The sequence below is a fragment of the Oryx dammah genome, unplaced genomic scaffold, assembly GCF_014754425.2.
Source record: "Oryx dammah isolate SB20612 unplaced genomic scaffold, SCBI_Odam_1.1 HiC_scaffold_9, whole genome shotgun sequence".
Taxonomy (NCBI): domain Eukaryota; kingdom Metazoa; phylum Chordata; class Mammalia; order Artiodactyla; family Bovidae; genus Oryx; species Oryx dammah.
Window position 1 is genome coordinate 50,499,429 of NW_024070193.1, and position 20,878 is coordinate 50,520,306.

A 20,878-nucleotide genomic window follows, 5' to 3' on the forward strand; every position below is an offset into this window, starting at 1 on the left:
TGGGAAAGATTGAGAGCAGGAGGAGAAGAGGGTGACAGAGGATGAGACAGTTGGATGGCACCACTGATTCAATGGACATGAGTTTGAACAAACTCCCGGAGACAGTGAAGAACAGGGAAGGCTGGTGTGCTGCAGTCCATGAGATCGCAAAGAGCTGGACATGGCTTAGAGACTGAAAAACAACTCCCACATTGCAAGCAGATTCTTTTCTGCCTGAGCTACCAGGGAAGTGCAGAGCGTCTCAGTTTCTGCCACACATCAACATGCATCAGCCATAGGTATACATGTGTTTCCTCTCTGTTGAACCTCCCTGCCGCCCCCAGCCCTTCCATCTCACCCCTCTAGGTTGTCACAGAGCACTGGGTTTGAGCTCTGTGGTCATACATCTAATTCCTACTGGCTCTCTGGTTTACGTATAGTAATGTGTATGGTTCCATGTTACTCTCTCAGTTCATCCCTGGTGTGTGTTCACAAGTCTGTTCTGTGTATCTGTGTCTCTATTCCTGCCCTGCAGATAGGTTCATAAGTATCATCTTTCTAGATTCTATTAATCTGTGCATTAATATCGGTATTTGTTTTTCTCCTTCTGACTTATTTCACTCTGTAGCACCTTTTCATGTGTTTATTAGCTATCTAACTAATGACTTCTTTGGAGAAATGTCTGTTGAGGTCTTTGCCCATTTTTTGATTGGGTTGTTTATTTTTCTGATATTGAGCTGCATGAACTGCTTGTGTATTTTGGAGTTTAATGCTCTGTTCGTTTTTTCATTTGCTATTATTTTCTCCCATTCTAAGGGTTGTCTTTTCACCTTATTTATAGTTTCCTTTGCTGTGCAGAAAGCTTTTAAGTTTAATTAGGTCTCATTTGTTTATTTTTGATTTTATTTCCATTACTCTAGGAGGTGGATCATAGAGGATCTTGCTGTGATTTATGTCAGAGTGTTCTGCCTATGTTTTCCTTGAAGAGTTTTAGAGTTTCTGGCCTTACATTTAGGTCTTTAATCCATTTTGAGTTTATTTTTATGTACAGTGTTAGGAAGTGTTCTAATTTCATTCTTTTACCCATAACTGTCACGTTTTCCCAGCACCACTTAGTGAAGAGATTATCTTTTCTCCTTTGTATGTTTTTGCTCCCTTGTCAAAAATAAGTCGCCTGTAGGTGCATGGGTTTATCTCTGGGCTTTCTATCCCTCCACTATTTTAGATGATCTATTTATTCTGCATGCTCCCTATTTTGTAGATAATGATAACTGATTGCAAAGTTTTACGGAGAGGCACAAAACCTTGACAGAGCACCAAAGCACTGGCAAGGAGCAAAGATGAAAGTGCGGCCACTGATATGGAGGGTTCCTGTAAGACTGCAGCAATCAGAACAGCGTGGCATTACTGCTAGAACAGAGGTCATAGACTGGTGGAACCAAATCCCATGCCTGGAAACAGACTCACACAAATATGGTCCACTGTGGAAACTCTGTTTCCAATGAGGCGGAGCATAGCTGAGCACAGCAACTTCTGGAAAGAGCATGGAAACACCACAAAGGAGAGACTAGCTTTACTGTGGATAAACCTGACACACTGCTCAGCCAGACTCTAAAGGTCAACACCACGGTAATAAGTTACGTTGCCTGTGTGTGCACTTGATGATTTGATGAAATTGACACTGTACCTTGTGCCCTCGTCCCCAAGCCCACAACCCCAGTCTAATTATGAGGAAGACATCAGAAGAATCTCACTGGAAGCATGTTCCTCAAAATGCCCGAGCATCAGTTTTCAAACGTGCAAAGGTCATCAAAAGCAAGACAAGACGGAGAGACTGTTAGAACCAAGAGGAACCTCAGGAGACATGACTCCTAAATTAATGTGGTACCCCTGACGGGATCCTGGAGCAGAAAATAACAGGTGAAAATTAAGGAGATCGGAACACAGTGTAAACTTCAGTGAATAAGAATGTATCGATGCTGCTTCATTAACTGTGATAAGTGTGCCATAGCCATAGAGAATATTAATCATGGAGGACACTGGGTGTAACACATATTCAAGAACTCTGTATTATGTTTGCAATAATTTTGTCACTCTAAAACTGTTTCCCAATAAAAGTTCATTAAAAGTGGCAAACTCTACAGTGTCTTCCTTTGTGAAATTAATAGGGACATAAGAATATTCAGAGCTGTAAGGAGACATCCAAAAATATACAAAGACAGTTGAAAGCATTAGTACCACCCAAGTGATTCGGACTTTCTCTCTATTGCAATCCTTCATTCCATGCTGTGTTTCAGAACTACACATTCTAGAATGCTAGGTTGCGAATTTCCCCTAAAAGTCTTCATATATGCTCACTCTTCACTGTCTCCACATCCTTCTGTAAATTGCTTCTTGTACCAAGAATAGCCTTCCCCATTAACAGTGAGAAGTTAAATTCTACCAATACCTTAATGCCCAGCAAGAAGGCTGTGTCATCATCCAACCACTTGCCCCTAACCCTCCCATCCAGTCTTCCCGAGTAGTCATCAAGCTCCAGAATTCACAGGAGCTATAAACATTTTTCACGGTATCTTTCACATGGCCCGACTTTTTCCTCATTTTTGTCCGTGTCTTATCCTGTCTCTGAAAAATATACTCTTGATTGCAGGACTCAAGGCTGATTCATCTTTCTGTTCTCTCACAGCCCCTTGCACAAAGCAGAGAGTTGTTCACATGGTGGGTATTCAATAGATTATCTGCTCCATTTATAAAGGAAAAAGCACAGTTTGATCCTATTAGATTATACAGACAGGCTCAATTGTGTCTTAATTTCTAACCATACAGGATAGCTGAACCCTGAGAGATTAATTTTCTATGAGCAAGGTGATTGATGTCAAAGGGACAAAAAATAAAATCAACATGGGCTTCACTTCTATCTTTGACACATGTATTTTCTTGGACCTCCGGACATTAAAGTCTCCCCTGCGAGCTTTGATGCTCACCTCACCACTAATGAAGATCTTCAAACTCTTCTTATTCACACTTCCAGCTTCCCCTGAAAGGTCTGAACAAATGTCAGTTGCTTCCTGTTTCAGTTCATCCCTCAAGATGCCCGACAGCATCCAATTTGAATGAACACCACCAGCGCGCCCAGACCCTGTATTGCAGCTCACACCCCTTCTTGGCTCGTGGCCCATGCCAGCACCACTTTGATGGTGTGGCTACAACAGTCTGTTGAATAGATGTAATCACAAGCTACCCTCCATTTAACAGTCAATCAATTCAGCTGACATGATGCAACCTCCTTTTGGCTAGGTGTTTACATACTTATAACTGTTCATGGCTGCCTGTAAAATTCTTAATCACATCAGTGGCTTGTTGGAAACATATGCAGGGGTTATGTTCCTTGTTCCACCATCCAAGGTTTAAAAAAGGTCTCATTATTTGTTTATATCAAATTAGACGGAGGTCTGAGCCTATACTTCCCTGGGTGACAAGGGATTCAAACTCAGTCATGTTTGAGGATTCCCTTTTTCTGGGGAAAATTTTTCCCTTTTTCTGCCAAAAATTGTTGAGTGAAATGAGGGTGTGGGGGTAGATGAGTTTAGAGATAAAGTTATTATAATCGTCTCTTAAATGCTCCTTATCTGAACTCAAGAGTTGCCTCCAAGGTAGATAGCTTCCCCCTGCTGCTTCTTCTTCTTTTTAAATTGTTTGTTGAAAAAGAGTTGATTTACAGTTTTTCAGGTATATAACAAAGTGATTCAGTTATACATGGAGAAGGGGGCAACAGAGGACGAGATGATTGGATGGCATCAGTGACTCAATGGACGTGAGTTTGAGTAAACTCTGGGAGATAGTGAAAGACAGGGAAGCCTAGTGTGCTGCAGTCCATGGGATCGCAAAGAGTCAGACATGACTGAGTGAACAATATAAATATGTGTATTCTTTTTCATTGTGGTTTATTACAAGATGTTAAACAGAGTTCCCTGTGGTATACAGTAGGACCTTGTTTACTTGTTTTATATGTAGTAGTGGGTATCTGTTACTCGCAAATTCCAAATTCAGTGATAGAATTCTCAGCTGCCCCCTGCTTCTTAAATGGGCATCTTTTGGGGGTAAATCTCAGTGCTGCTAAGTAATAGCTACATAATTTGTAGGGCTCACTGCAAAAAAGAAAATTCAGGACCTCTTGTTTAAATTTATTAAGAATTTCAAGATTGAGCAGAGTTTTATTTATTTTTTAAGTTAACACAATTTCTGTGTGTGTTTATTTTTGGCTGTGCTGGGTCTTCAGCACTGCGTGTGGGCTTTCTCTCGTTGCAGCAAGAGGGAGCTGCCCTCTCTAGTTGCCGCACGCGGGCTCCTCACTGCGGTGGCTGCTCTAGTTGGAGAGCCCGGGCTCTAGGCACCTGGGCTTCAGTAGCTGGAGGGCTACTCTTTTTGTTGCATGGAGTTCAGTAGTTGCAGCTCGTGGGCTTAGATGCTCTGTGGCATGTGGGATCTTCCAAGACTAGGGATCAAACCCATGTCCCTTGCAGTGGCAAGTGGATTCTTAACCACCGGATCACCAGGGAAGTCCCAAGAGCAGAATTTTAAAGCGAGTGCAAGTCCTTGTAAGTATGGGCTTCTTGGAGACTGCACAGATCGTGTTTCCATGAAGCCTGCTTCGCTACCGCTGTCCTCGGTGTCAGAACTCTGGGTGGGACTTCCCTGGTGGTCCAGTGGTTGAAACTCTGTGCTTCGACTGCAGGGGGCGTGAATGTGATCCTTGGTTGCGGAAGTTCCACGTGCCTCGCAGTGTGCCCCTCCTCCCCAAGAAAAAGAGAACCCTGGGTCATCCCCGGTCACCAGAGTTCCTGTGAGTCTGGCTCCCTAAGGAAATAAGTAGGTTCTTATTGATTCCAAGGCTCACAAAACCCAACTACTCTTTTCTAAACCTAAGCATTTCCCCTTCATTTTGGGAAATTTTCTTCCCTTCCCCCACCCCAGTTTTCAACAGCCCTCTCTGGACAATCCAGCTGTTTGTCTTTGTGAGAGCAAAGCTTCTTAAACTTGCCCTGGAGCATTGGAAGTGGCAGGTCTCTGACAGTGGAGCTCAGTGGGGTTCCACCGCATCACCAGGAAGCTTATTAGAAATGCAGAATCTCATTGTCATACTAAGTGTGAAGTAAGTCAGAAATAGAAAGACAAATATCAGATGATATCACTTATGTGTGGAATCTGAAATATGACACAGGTGAAGTTATTTACAAAACAGAAACAGACTCACAGACATAGGAAACAAACTTAGGGTGATGGAAGGGGCAAACTTTTATGTATAAAATGGATAAGCAACAAGGTCCTGCTGGATAGCACAGGGAACTATATTCAATATCCGGTAATAAGCCATATAGAAAAGAATCTGAAAAAGAATATATTACTGAATCACTTTCTGTATACTAGAAACTAACAGAATATTGTAAATCAACTATACTTCAATTTTTTAAAATTCCATGTAGCATCTCAGACCCCAGCCAGATCTGCTGAATCAGAACAAGCATTTTTATAAGATTCCCAACTTGAGGGCTCAAAGCATTGCTAATTCTTCTTGGATTAGGGAGGGGCAAAAGATAATTTGTTCTTGTGTTCTTCTACACTAAGATAAACATACAAGCTAGTTATCCAGCCTAATATTGGTAGCTATAAATTAATTAACAACAGATTCAAGCCTTTGGTATAGAGCAAGAAGTTACAGAGGCTGATTATTCCAAAGGCTGGGAAGGTAACCTAGATGCTGGAAGCTGGCTGTGGGTGAGGTGGTAGGGAGTGTCGGCGCAGGAGGCAGCCTGGGGAAAACCTTCTCTTCCTCTGCTGCTGAAGTGAAGCGTCAGGGGTCCAGTGCTCTGGCTCTCCTGATGCTCCAGAGAAGGTGTGAGTTTGAACTTTACTTGAAAGCTAGCAACTCATACAAAACCTTGAAAACATTTTAAGGGCCAAATAAAGCATATTTTAAGACATATTTAGGGTGGCAGTGTAATGGCTCATACAGAACTTTATAATAGATTTTTTTTTTTTTTTTTTTTCACTTAACTGTGCAAGGTCTTAGTTACAGCATGGGGGCTCTCGTTCCCTGACTGGAGATCAAACCCAGGCCCCTGGCATTGGGAACTCAGAGTCTTAACCAGTAAAGCACCAGAGAAGTCCCTGTAATGGTTGGTTTTGCACAGGCATTTGGAAGATGGAGGGAAGCTGCCATCACTCATTGAAACCTAAACAGATAACACGGCATCCTTTTTCTTCAATTTTTCTCATTCATAACGTCTAACCTACATAAAATCTACAGTCTCAGATTAGAAGAAATGGTATGTGTATGCAAAGAGTTCTGGGTTTCCTGGAGAAGTATCAATCAGTTCAGTTCAGTTCAGTCGTTCAGTCGTGTCTGACTCTTTGCAACTCCATGAATTGCAGCACACCAGGCCTCCCTGTCCATCACCAACTCCCGGAGTTTATTCAAACTCATGTCCGTCGAGTCCGTGATGCCATCCAGCCATCTCATCTTCTGTTGCCCCCTTCTCCTCCTGCCCCCAATCCCTCCCAGCATCAGAGTCTTTTCCAATGAGTCAACTCTTCGCATGAGGTGGCCAAAGTACTGGAGTTTCAGCTTTAGCATCAGTCCTTCCAATGAACACCCAGGACTGATCTTCAGAATGGACTGGTTGTTACAAAGTTGTCTGCAATTACGCTCCTCTCTATATCTATATGTCATATGATGCAACTTTGCAGTTCATCTCATCAAGAGTTGAAGACTGTTTCTCCCCTTCTTTAATCTGGTTGGGCCTTGTGTTTTGCTTTGCTTATTTTTGGGTTGGCCAGAGTTCAATCAGATTTTTCCATAAAGTGTTTTGGGAAAACCCGAACACAGTTTCTGTCCAACCCAGTAGAATGAGGTGGAAGGGTGTCAGTTCTGAGCCTAACTTCTTCCTCTTCTGGCATCTCTTTGCTGCCTGGAGAATAATTGGAATAACCTACTGGGGGCTGAGCCAGCACATGCAGCAGATAAAATCCATCCTAGCTAATGCTTCCTGGTCACATTTATCCAGCAGCTGATCAAACTGATCCATGAGCTCAGCCAAATAACTCAAAACACTGTGTCATCTTCTTTGTATTAATCTTGCTTTGGTTTTGCTGAACTTCTTGAAACTGTGGGTTTATAATTTTTAGCATGTTAGGGAAAACTTGACAGTTTAATTATTACATCTCTCAGTCCTCTTCTTCTCGGACTACTGTGTCAGGCCATCAGCATCCTACACATTTCCTATGCTCTCCTGCCCTTTCTATATTTTTTGTGCATGTATGCTTTAATTTTAATATATATTCTTATCTGTCCATGAGTTCACTAATTCTGTCTTCTGCTCAGCATATCTCACCACCCATGTAGTAGTCTCAGTTATTAGGCAATGTATATATTTTCCAGAATAACCAATTTTATTTTGGAATGCCATTTGATTTGTTCCTGTGATTTCGCATCTCAGTTGAAATTCTTCATCTTTTCAGCATTTAAAAAATCTATTTTTTCCTAACTTCTTTATGTGGCCATTGTAAACTTCCCTATGTACTTCTGTAAAGGTCAGTTTTCATTCCAATCCCAAAGAAAGGCAATGCCAAAGAATGTTCAAACTACCAAACAATTGCACTCATCTCACACACTAGCAAAGTAATGCTCAAAATTACTCAAAATGCTCAAGTGAGGCTTCCGCAGTACATGAACCATGAACTTCCAGATGTTCAAGCTGGATTAAGAAAAGGCAGAGGAACAGAGATCAAATTGCCAACATCTATTGGATCAGAGAAAAAGCAAGAGAGTTCCAGAAAAATATCTACTTCTGATTTATTGATGATGCCAAGGCCTTTGACTTCATGGATCAAAGCAGACTGTGGAAAATTCTTCATGAGACAGAAATACCAGACCACCTGACTTGCCTCCTGAGAAATCTGTATACAGGTCAAGATGCAACAATTAGAACCAGATATGAAAAAACAGACTGATTCCAAATTGGGAAAGGAGTACGTCAAGGCTGTATGTTGTCATATATGCAGAGTACATCATGAGAAATGCTGGGCTGGATGAAGCACAAGCTGGAATCAAGATTACCGGGAGAAATATCAATAACTTCAGATATGCAGATGATACCACGCTTATGGCAGAAAGCGAAGAAGAACTAAAGAGCCTCTTGATGAAAGTGAAAGAGGAGAGTGTAAAAGTTGGCTTAAAACTCAACATTCAGAAAACTGAGATCATGGCGTCCAGCAAATAGCAAATAGATGGGAAACCATGGAAACAGTGACCGACTTTATGTTTTGGGGCTCCAAAATCATTGAAGATGGTCACTGCAGCCATGAAATTAAAAGATGCTTACTCCTTAGAAGAAAAGCTATGACCAACCTAGACAGCATATTAAAAAGCAGAGACATAACTTTACCAACAAAGGTCCTTCTAGGCAAAGCTATGGTTTTTCCAGTAGTCATGTACGGATGTGAGAGTTGGACCATAAAGAAATCTGAGTGCCAAAGAACTAATGCTTTTGAACTGCTGTGTTGGAGAAGACTCTTGAGAGTTCCTTGGACAGCAAGGAGAGAAAACCAGTCAATCCTAAAGGAAACCAACCCTGAATATTCATTGGAAGGACTGATGCTGAAGTTGAAGCCCCAATACTTTGGCCACCTGATGTGAAGAACTGACTCAATGGAAAAGACCCTGATGCTGGGAAAGATTGAAGGCAGGAGGAGAAGGGGACAACAGAGGATGAGATGGTTGGATGGCGTCACCGCTCGATGGACATGAGTTTGAGCAAGCTTCAGGAGTGGGTGATGGACAGGGAGGACTGACGTGCTGCAGTCCAAGGAAAAGAGTCGGACACAACTGAGTGACTGAACTGAACTGATGCCGTTCTGTATCTTATTTATCTCTGCATTTGCTTCTATCTGATGATTCTTTTTAAAAATCTATTTATTTATTTGGCGGTACTGGGTCTTAGTTGTGGCATACAGGAGCTTTAGTTGCAGCATGCAAACTCTTAGTTGTGGCATGGGGGGTCTAGTTTCCTGACGAGGGATTGAACCTGGGCCCCCTGCATTGAGAGCACAGAGTCAGCCTCCAGACCACCAGGGAAGTCCCTCTGATTATTCTTTTTTAAAAAATTATTCTTGTGTGCCTTTAAAAAATTTAATTTGGACATTGTGAATAAAAAATGTAGAGACTGATGATGTTATTTTTTTTTTTTTCCAATCAGGGAAAAATAATGAAGTAAATTCATTTTAGAATGAATAACTACTAAGATGAAAGCCAGAACATCCGGATTCTGCTCCTGACACTCTCACTGTGAGCTTTCAAAAGTCACCCTCAGGGGCCTCTGCTATCTTTAAATGCTCTCTGCCGGTCTTGTTAGATGCAAGAGATTACAATTCACTGGTTTCCTCCTGTTACAGTGATGTGTAAAATCTCATGGAAAGGAGAAGAATAAACAATTTTTAAGCTTAATAATACCTTTCTGAGATGAGAACACTCGAGCCACAAACTTTTATTAACTTGCCTGCAGTTGTAGAAATTACCCAGGGCCTTCAATTCAGCTTCTCTAGTAGACATTTGGGTGTGTCAGGAAAGTCAATCAGGACCTCATATTTCTAGAAAATCCTAAATATGGTTAATCTATTGTTTCTCTTAGCCTATAGTATCGGCATTCAATGAGTGTATTGTCAGTGTTTTTTACAGCTGTCATAGAAATTTTGTTGTTCATTCGCTCAGTTGTGTCTGACTCTTTGTGTGACCCCCATGGACTGCAGCATGCCAGACTTCCCTGTACTTCACTCTCCCCAAGTTTGCTCAAACTCATGTCCATTGAGTTGATGATGCCATCCAACCAGTCTCATCCTCTATTGCCCTCTTTTCCTCCTGCCTTCAGTCTTTCCCAGCATCAGGGTCTTTTCTAATGAGTCTACTCTTCACCTTAGGTAGTCAAAATATTGGAGCTTCAGCTTCAGCATCAGTCCTTCCAATGAATATTCAGGGTTGATTTCTTTTAGGATTGACTGGTTTGATCTCCTTGCAGTCCAAAGGACTCTCAAGAGTCTTTTCCAGCATCACAGTTTGAAAGCATCAATTCTTGGGCCCTCAGCCTTCTTTATGGTCCAACTCTCACATCCATATGTGACTACTGGGCAAACCGTAGCTTTGACTATACAGACCTTTGTTGTCAAGTAATGTGTCTGCTTTTTACTATGCTGTATAGGTTGGCCATAGCTTTTCTTCCAGGGAACAAGCATCTTTTAATTTCATGGCTGCAGTCATTATCCACAGTGATCTTGGAGCCCAAGAAAATAAAGTCTGTCACTGTTTCCATTTTATCCCCACCTGTTTGCCATGAAGTAATGGGACCAGATGCCATGATCATACTTGTTTGAATGTTGAGTTTTAAGCTAGCTTTTCATGCTGCTCTTTCACCTTCATCAAGAGGCTCTTGAGTTCCTCTTCGCTTTCTGTCATTAGGGTGGTGTCATCTGCATATCTGAGGTTGTTGATATTTCTCCCTGCCGGGGTCCAGCCCCGGTGGATCCAGGGAATTCAAAGGTGGGGACGGCATCGGCGTCTTTGGAAAAATACATATTTAATTACAGATATAGAGAGAGATTAGAAACGGATAGTGTAGTAGCAGATAGTGTAGTGGAGAAAAGGAGGCTGAATCCAGATGGGAATTCAGCCAGAGAAACGGGAGCAAGAAAGAAGCGACATGATGGAATCAGTCTTTCCGGAAACTGATCCAATTTCTTTATTTTTGGGTTTGCTTATATACCTTTTGTTACACATAGGGATGAATACAGAGTCACGCGGGGTCTTAGGGATATTACATCATCTTCTGGCCATGAGTGAGACCTGCTGACACTCTATGATCCTTTCTTTCTGATAACCAAAAATCTTATTTCTTCCAAGGGTGATTTTTCTTAAACCAGGCACCACCCTCCAGATAAAAGTTGCATTCCTATAGGGTGAGGGTGTAGTGAGTTACAATCAAGAAAGGAATTTATTTAACCCAAGGTTAACAGGATTAATCTTAAAGGTTAATACTTATTTCTCCTATATGTTAGTTATCTTCATTATACGGGCAGGGAATATGGAGATTTAGCAGCAAACATCAGCCCAACAAATGAAAATCCTTTTACCAATGCTCCCCTTAAGATCTATTTAGTCTTAAAATAGCGATAAAGTTACATTTTTACATAACAAAGACACAGTGATTTATAACAAAGCACAGTGATCTATTACAAAAGAGAAAATCCATTAACTCAAAAAGTCTAGTATTGCTAACATCAAAAACTACTATATTTCTATATTCCAAATACATTGATTAATATACTCCCAGGTGCCTAAGGATATGGAAGCCTGGCGGCAATCATTGACTCAACAATGAGAAAAGCCCTATGCTAATTAAGACTCTCAAAATACTCCAAAACTCTCTGTGCTGTTTATGGTTGAGAGGTAGTAAACAATCATGTGGCAGGAGTATGGATAATCCTGTCACACAAGCTAGTCTGTCAGCAGAGAGGTTTGACCTGAGACATCCTTGTCCCACCCAGAGCAGGGAATTAGCAGCAATTATTGGCACAACAAATGAAAAACCCTTCACCGATATATTTCCTAACCAACCCACTATACTGATAATTTCTAAGTCCCCAAAAGAATTTGCCTTTAGTAAGTCTAAAACATCTCGTGCCTCTCAGATTTGGAGGCTGTAAACAATCACATGTGGCCGGAGGAACCTATACAGGCGGGCTAGATAACCTTCAGAGGAGTCCCTAAGCTGAAACACTCTTGTCACGCCCAGGAATTTTTATTGCCTTGGAGCTGCACGTTTACTCCTTCTCCGAGAGAAATGGTTATGGGGGAGAGCCCCCCGTAAAGTCAGAGGTGTAGGTGAGGGCATAAAACAGACTCTGGTTTTGGGGTAGATGCTCGGGAACAGGGGGCTTCCTGAGGCTTGATCACGCCTTTGCATATGCCAAACCTCCTTCCTCATGACCTTTGCCATGGGCGGAGTTCCTCACGCTGGCCCCCAACATCTCCCTGCGATCTTGATTCCAGCTTGTGCTTCATCCGGCCTGGCATTTTGCATGATGTACTCTGCATATAAGTTAAATAAGTAGGGTGACAATATACAGCCTTGATGTACTCTTTTTCTCAATTTTGTAACAGTCTGTTGTGGATGAAATGTTACTTGAACTTAACTAAGCTTCCCTGGTGACTCAGATGGTAATAAATATGCCTGCAATGCAAGAGACCCAGGTTTGATCCCTGGGTTAGGAAGATCTGCTGGAGAATGGAATAGATGCTTACTCTAGTATTCTTGCCTGGAGAATTCTATGGACAGAGGAGCCTGGTGGGCTTCAATCCATGAGGTTGCAGAGTTGGACGTGACTGAGTGACTACCACTTTGATTTCACTTTTCACAAACACCAAAGTGCCAAAATCACCCAAATGTCCAAAACATTCTGAGAAATTTGATTTGACTTATCTTGGCAAATAATCTGCAACTTGAGATCTCTCTCCCTCCTTCTTCTCCCTCACTCCCCTTTTCTCCCTCCCTCTCCTCCTCTCTCTCTCTCTCACACACACACACTCTCACACACATACACACTTCTTTTCTTTGATTAATATAACTTTAGTTCTGCTTTCTCTGCCAGAAAAGTCATACACCCAAATAGCTGTATTCAGATGAACCCATTAACATTTCTCCTAAGAGGGGGAAAAAAAAAAAGTTAGCAATGCTCATGGATGAACTATCAAACTTCCAAACATTTATCCTTTACTACACTGTAATGTCTGTAAGAAAAAAAATGTAGGCTATTTCTCAGTTACTAAGACTCACCAAACTTAGAGCTAAAGTGATAAACTGATAACAAAACACCTTTTCCTGTGTGTCTTCAAATAATGTTTTCCTTGAAATCTCAAGCTTTCAGGAAAATGCAGAGAGGCTATTTTGCAAACAGCCAGGTCTTTAACCATCTATTTTTTGGTGTCGTTTTTACATTGCTTTCCTATTTCATATTTCAGATCAATTTGAAGCTTCTTATATAAATAGACCCTTTCCATTCTTCACCCTCTTCCTCCCATTATGAAGCCTAGTCTAAATTTAATATTGTTCACATACATATTTTATTGCACATTAAAAACTTATGCTTTATCTGTAAAACTGTACACAGGATTATTTTGAATGTTTTCAAGTTTATTTAAGTATTATATTTAAGTATTTCTTTTCTCCTTTCATGTTTGTCAGTGATTTCTCTCTGAGATTTTCTCATGCTGAGATGTGCAGCTTTAGTTCATTCATCATTACCATTGTCCCTTACCCCTTTGTATGAATGCATCCATGCATTCTAGTAGGCATTCAGGCTGATCCCAATTTTTCTCTTTTTTAAGAAACTGACATTAGTCATTCTTGTGTGTTCTTGTTTACCTATGCACAGGGTACTCTGGGCCATTTTCCTACAAGTTGTATTGTTGTATGCTAGATAGACTTATTTCCAGCTTTACTACATAATGTTCCTTTCTTTATCAAAGTGATTGTTCTGGCTTACATACCAGTCCCACCTGCCACCCCCAGTTGTGGACAAGAGCTTCGCATTCTCACCTAATACTTAACTGTTGCTACATTTGATCATTGTTGCTTATATCAGTTCAATTCAGTTGCTCATGTCAGTTCAGTTCAGTTCAGTTGTTCAGTCATTCCGACTCTTTGTGACCCCATGGACTGCAACATGCCAGGCTTCCCTGTCCATCACCAACTCCCAGAGGTTGCTCAAACTCATGTCCATTGAGTTGGTGATGCCATCCAACTATCTCATCTTCTGTCATCCCCTTCTCCTCCTGCCTTCAATCTTTCCCAGCATCAGGGTCTTTTCCTGTGAGTCAGTTCTTCACATCCGGTGGCCAAAGTACTGGGTCTTCAGCTTCAGCATCAGTCCTTCCAATGAATATTCAGGGTTGGTTTCCTTTAGGATTGACTGGTTTGATCTCCTTGCAGTCCAAGGGACTCTCAAGAGTCTTTTCCAACACCACAGTTCAAAAGCATCTATTTGGTGCTCAGCTTTCTTTATGGTCCAGCCTTCACATCTGTACATTACTACTGGAATTACCATAGCTTTGACTAGATGGACCTTTGTCAGCAAAGTAATGTCTCTGTTTTTTAATATGCTCTCTAAGTTGGTCATAGCCTTTCTTCCAAGGAGTAGCGTCTTTTAATTTCATGGCTGCAGTTACCATCTGCAGTGATTTTGGAGCCCAAGAAAATAAAGTCTGTTATTGTTTCCATTGTTTCCCCATCTATTTGCCATGAAGTGATGGGACTGGATGCCATGATCTTAGTTTTCTGAATGTTGCGTTTTAAGCCAACTTTTTCACTCTCCTCTTTCACTTTCTTCAAGAGGTTCTTTAATTCCTCTTCACTTTCTACCTTAGTGGTGTCATCTGCTTATCTGAGGTTATTGATATGTCTCCCGGCAACCTTGATTCCAGCTTATGCTTCCTCCATCCCAGCGTTTCTCATGATGTACTCTGCATATAAGTTAAATAAGCAGGGTGACAATATACAGCCTTGACGTACTCCTTTCCCAATTTGGAACTAGTCCGTTGTTCCATGTCCCTTTCTAACTGTTTCTTCTTGACCCGCATACAGATTTCTCAGGACGCAGGTAATTTGGTTGGGATTCCCATTTCTTGAAAAATTTGCCAGAGTTTGTTGTGATCCACACAGTCCATGCTTTTACTATAGTCAGTGAAGCAGAAGTAGATGTCTGGAACTCCCTTGCTTTTTCTATTATCCAACAGATGTTGACAATTTGGTCTTTGGATCCTCTGCCTTTTCTAAATCCAGCTTGAACATCCTGAAGTTATTGGTTCATGTACTGTTGCTTATGTGGTGGAAAGTAAAATGTTATATGGAATTTTAAATTTATTTCCTGAACACTAGTTATATTGAGCCTTTATTTAAATATGTGTATCGAACCATTTAGGTTTACTCTTCTGTAAATTGATTATTCAGTTCAGTTCTTTATTTTTACATTGGGCTGTATGTCTTTTTTTATAGCTTTATATGTATTCTTTATACATTTTGAATGTATACAGTATCTTTTAGTCAGTAGCTTTTCCTTTCACCTTGTCATGGTGACATTTCTTTACAGTCATCTTGAATTTTATGGTAATGAAATTTACTAATACTTTTTGTTTATTGTGATTTTTGTATCTTCATTAAAAAAGTCAGTATATAACCTGAGGACATGAGATGTTCTTCTGTAGCATCTCCTAATATCTTACAGCTTTGTATTTTGTATTTAGAATTTTTCAGCTTTACTGAGGTATAATTGAATAATAAAACTATAAGATAAAGTATCAGCATGGTGATTTGATATGTGTATCCATAATGAAAGACTGTTCCTTGACAAGGTAATTATCATATCCATCACTTACCTCATTTGGGATTTTCAGCTACTTTAAATGTTATTTCTCTATGCTTTGTGAGATAAAATATTTAATTTTATTTTTTCATAGAGACTGCATATTAACTCATTCCTATTATTGGATAAAGTATCATTTTCCCACTGTTTGTGTGCCATTATTTTTATTTGTGGATGTCTTTGTGTCTAGGCCCTTTATTTTATTCCAAGGGATATATTAATTTATTGGTGTGCTAAAACCATGAAATGTTAACTGTGTATCTTTATAAAATGCCTTGATATTTGACTGGGCAGCATCCTCATCTTGTTCCTCCACATTTATTTGATGTTCTTAGCTGTTTGCTGTTCCATGTGAACTTTAGGATAGACTTTTGAAATTCCTTTAAAATAGGTTGACACATTGTTTATAATAAGTTTGAGTTGTTTAATATGTGGAGAATTGATGTAGTGAGTCTGCTAGGCTGCCATAATAAAATACCATCTATGAGGTGGTTTAAACAACAGAATTTTATTTTCTCGTAGTTCTGAAGCCTTCCAGCCTAAGATCAAGATGTCAGCAGGCTTGGTTTCTTCTCATGAGATCGCACATGTACATGTTGCTGGGTTGCATTTGTCAATGTTGTTCAGTTGCTCAGTTGTGTCTGACTCTTTGCCACCCCGTGGACTGTAGCCCACCAGACTCTTCTGTCCATGGAGTTTCCCAGGTAAGAATACTGGATTGGGTTCCCATTTCCTCCTCCAGGGGATCTTCCTGACCCAGCCATCAAACTCGCATCTCCGGCATTGCATGAGGATTCTGTATCACTGAACCACTAGGAAAGCCCTGCATTTGTTAATATTTAATTGTAAATATTTTGCATCTGTTTTCAAGAATGAGTTTGAACTATGATTTGACTGTCTTTATTCTTTCCTTGTTTTGTTCTGATTTCATGGCTTTAGCACTTATCTGCTGTTTTGGGAGTGGCCTTAAGAAAAATCTATTAGAACACATAAAACGGCTTAGTGGGACTCCCTTGTAAAGATTTCTGAGACTGGTATTTCGGGATTAGAATATCTTTACTGTAAATTATTTTAATCTGTTAGGTTATTCAGGTTTTGCATTTACTTTTTGTCATTCTTGGTAATCAATATTTTGCAAATATGGTATCCATTTTTCAAATTTATTGGCATAAAGTTGTTCATAGCATCCACAATAATTTTTTTGTTTATAGTTAGGCCCCATTTTTCCTTTCTAATGTTGTTGTTATTGTTTGTGTTTATTTTTATTTATTTATTTGGCTCTGCCAGGTCTCACTTATGACATGTGGGATCTTTGATCTCTGTTGCAGCCTGTGGAATCTTTAGTTGTGGACGTGGGATCTAGTTCCCCAACCTGAGTGGAACCCAAGGCGCCTTGCATTAGGAACATGGAGTCTTAGCCACTTTACCGCTGGGGAAGTTTCCCTTTCTCATAGTGTTTTTCTTTCTCTTTTCATCATTTATCCCATCAGAGTAACAACATTTCCATTCCACTTTTATTTATTCTCAGTAGCAGGAAGGACCCACTGTCCATCAAAGGCTTGCATTTCCTTTTTCATACTGTATTCTTCTTGCTGTTACATGGTCCCCAACCAGGCCCACATTTCTCAGACTTTCCACGCAGTGAAGTGCATCCACATGCGCAGAGGGATATGTCCCGTCTCACACTTCTTATCCACTAACTGGATACAGAGGACCTAGCCATACAGAAGGCTGACTTCCCAAGCTGAAAGGACTCTGGGTCTCTCTGTACGGCAGCCATGGGAATGCACTTCTCGTGTCTCTGACAGTGGGGACTCTAAAAATTATGACTACCTTTCCACCGAGGCCAACATGCTGCCCAAGACCTTCATGAGCTCAGCAGAGATGCTAAAGTAGGCTCACTCTCTAGACGTGTGGGTCTCTGACAGAGACTTTGACTTGAGAACTCTCTATAGGTCTTGCTGCAACTTTCCTGAATTGCTCTGAATTCTAAGCCTTTTTCTCTCTCCTACACAGATGTCAGACTTGCATCAGGTCAAATGACTCTGATGGCTTTCTGGAGCTCCTGATACATTTTTCCTTACTGAATTTTCCTCCTACGTCTCTAAAAAGTCTAATTCCATCTTGGCATCTGCTTTTCAGAGACTTGAACTAATACAGATGGTGGCAACAGTGGATATAAGATGCCATTCTGAGTTCCTTGGCACGTGGTTGCCTTGCTGAATATTGCGCTGGTGGTGATGGGGTCAAGCCTCACTATGGGGAAGATGCCCTTGTAGGGATGAAAGCTCAAGCATATGAAAGGCACTAGGAGAAAATGTCTACAGGGCAGCAGAGAGGTGAGGTGGCTAGAGGTATTGCTAAATGGTATCTTCACCCTGCAAGGAGGCTAACAAAGAACCAGAGACCATTCACAAGTCTTAAGGATGAGAGCCAGAGGGCCTCTCTGGGAGTGCATAAAAAGGCTTCCAACTTCTGCCGTAGGAGAGGGGACACAGCTGAGCAGCAAACACCTCATAATTTCGAGCTCCAGAGATACTGAATGTTCAGTTGAATAGGTCTGCAATGCTATAGTCTCTGGATGAGAAAACCAGAAACCCTGGAATGTGGCATGGGGCATCCTGATAGAAGGGCCAGGGGATGTTGGTTCTGCAGGCCCCTCTGAACCTTTGGAGGGCATGGAAGGGGCTCCTCCCCAGCACTTGGCTGGGAATCTCTGTGGGATCCCTTCTTCCCCTCAGCAGATGCTGTCTCTTCCTATCCTTGCTGGTAAGTTGATAACTAGTGTTAAATCCCTATGTACACTGGCTAGGAAATCACTGGTCCTGATAAGGGAGGGAACAGATGACGAAAGAAAGGAATAGCAATGATTAGAGAACTGTACAAGCAAGACCCAGACGTTAGTTTCTGAGGGTGCTTGATCATGGAGCTAGGATTCAAAAGCAAGGCTCCTGACCTCAGGTAAATGATGCTTTTATCTACCCTATTCTGCACATGTAGCAGTTTGTGTGAAGGAATAATCATGTCATGTATCCTCATGGCCAGTAATACCTAATGGCCACCAGTTTGAACAGATCAACCAGTTAGTTGCAGAAGGTTTAAATAAGATTGGGGGTGGGGAGAGAGAGGGACAAAGGGAGAGAGAGATGTATGTACTCATACATGTGTGTGTGTGTGTAAAATACCCTAGGACGCTGACACAGAGTGGATTTTGAACAACTAGAGCCTTCTAGGTTCTCCTTGCCTCTTTCATGGGTATTCCATTTACAAGTCTACATTTTTGTATAAAAAACAGAATACAGACATCATAGTCCTTGGGCACTGTGCAGATCCTTCGTTAATGGAAGGTAAGCTAGCTGAGCCTAGGAAATCTCCAGAGAGGGTGGCGTGTGGCCACAGTAAAGCAATAAATCATAAAACCATCTTCCAGCAGCCTCAGCTGCAAGTGTTTTTTTTTTTTTTTAATCTACTCTTTTAAACAACTCTTTTTAACAGCGTCTCACTGTTTCTCCCTTAGGAAATTATTTCATTGTATAATTGCCCTTGCTTCCAGTGAAATTTTTCTTAATGTCCAATTCAAATTGCTGCATTTTTCAGTCTCAGGCCATTGCTCTCTATTACATTACCATTAAGCACTTTAAGTAACTCCTCTCTCTTTTGAAAAGGATGAAATTGGCTCGTGAGTTTCATTGGAAACTGTGGCCTCCTCCTTGGAGACAAATTTTAAACACTTGAAAAAGATAGGTGATTATCTTATTTCTTTAAAAAAAAATTTTTTTTTTCTGTTTTTCATCAGCTTAGGAACAATTCATGGGACAGATATATATGATTCAGATGGCACTATATACTTGATGTTTCTTCCCGTCACCCTGTAATAGGAGGGTGTGTTTGTGCTTAGTCGTGTCTGACTGTTTGAGACCCCATGGACTGCAGCCCGCCAGGCTCCTCTGTCCCTGGGATTCTCCAGGTCAGAATACTGGAGTGGGCTGCCATTTCTTCCTCCAGGGGATCTTCCCGACCCAGAGATCAAACCTGAGTCTCTGGTGTCTCCTGCATTGTGGGCACATTCTTTACCTGCTGAGCCATCAGGGAAGCCCATAGGAGGGCCCACACACTCATTTCTTCAAGAACTGTGAATCCTGTATGAGCTAAGGTGTTGGTGGTGGTTTAGTCGCTCAGTTGTGTCCGACTCTTGCAACCCCATGGACTGTAGCCTGCCAGGCTCCTCCGTCCGTGGGATTCTCCAGGCAAGAATACTGGAGTGGGTTGCCATTTGCTTCTCCAGTAAGCTGAGGTAATTGATGCAAAAGGGAGATGACATTTGTGCACAGACAGCAGTGCCTACTGACTTACTTGCTGGAGAAGCAGCTGCAAACTCTGTATGCAAAGAAATCCAGTTACAAGAAGGTGGGAGTCTTATGAGAGCATTATGGCAACACAAACAGCAGTGGTTTCCAAGCTGTTAACACAATAAAACCCTTTGGGGTACAGAGGGAGCAATAAGGCCCTACTTCATCCCCACATTTAACCAGATCTGTTTTATTGGACCATTCCTATGGGGATGTTGGATCTCTTAACAAGAAACATGATTCAAAACCTCACAATAGGGACTTTCCTGGTGGCCCCGTGGTTAAAACTCTGGCTTCCAGTGCAATGGGTGTGGGTTTGATCCCTAGTTGGGGAACTAAGATCCCACATGCTGCACAACACGGCCAACCCCCGCCCCCCACCACCAAATTTCACAATAAACTGTCCTATTTCTAATTCCAGGACCTTTATAGTCTGTGTCATCTTCTCCTTCCCTACCCCAACATGAGCACCGCCCCCCCCCCAACCCACCTCCGCCGCCATCCCCTGTTTGCACCAGACTCTGAAGAAGTGAGGCCTTGAACATTCAAAAAGCAACTCTTTTCCAACAGGATGCTATCTAGCCCAATCAGTCTGGCCAGTGCATCAGCAGTATACACAGGATCATGAATGCCTGCTGTGTCTGCTCCTTGACTGTTCATCAAATCCCAGTTTCAGGGCTCACCCCTCTTCAGATTTACATCTCCTCCTGTTTGGTCAGTATCTGACTTCCTCTCCTCCTGTAACAACAGTGAGAGGAATATGGAATAAAGCAGTGAAACAAAACAAATCAAATAATAAACTTGAATGTCAAAGCACTCACTGCGCACCTGCAGTCAGGGGTTGGTTATCATTGTCTGAGCAGAAGCAGCCTCATGCCCAGTAGATGACCCGGTTGTCTGTTAGGACATCAATCAGAAGGTGATTTTCCCCCATGGAAGATTAGTATCAGATGCTTCTCCCCCCCACTGTGTGCACAACGCTGGGAGCAGCAGAGAACCCAGTTCCAGGAGTAAAAAGCTCTTGCCACTGATGACACGGAATAGGGGTAAATCTAGTTTGGAAGGAGAAGATTGGAGGTTGCAAA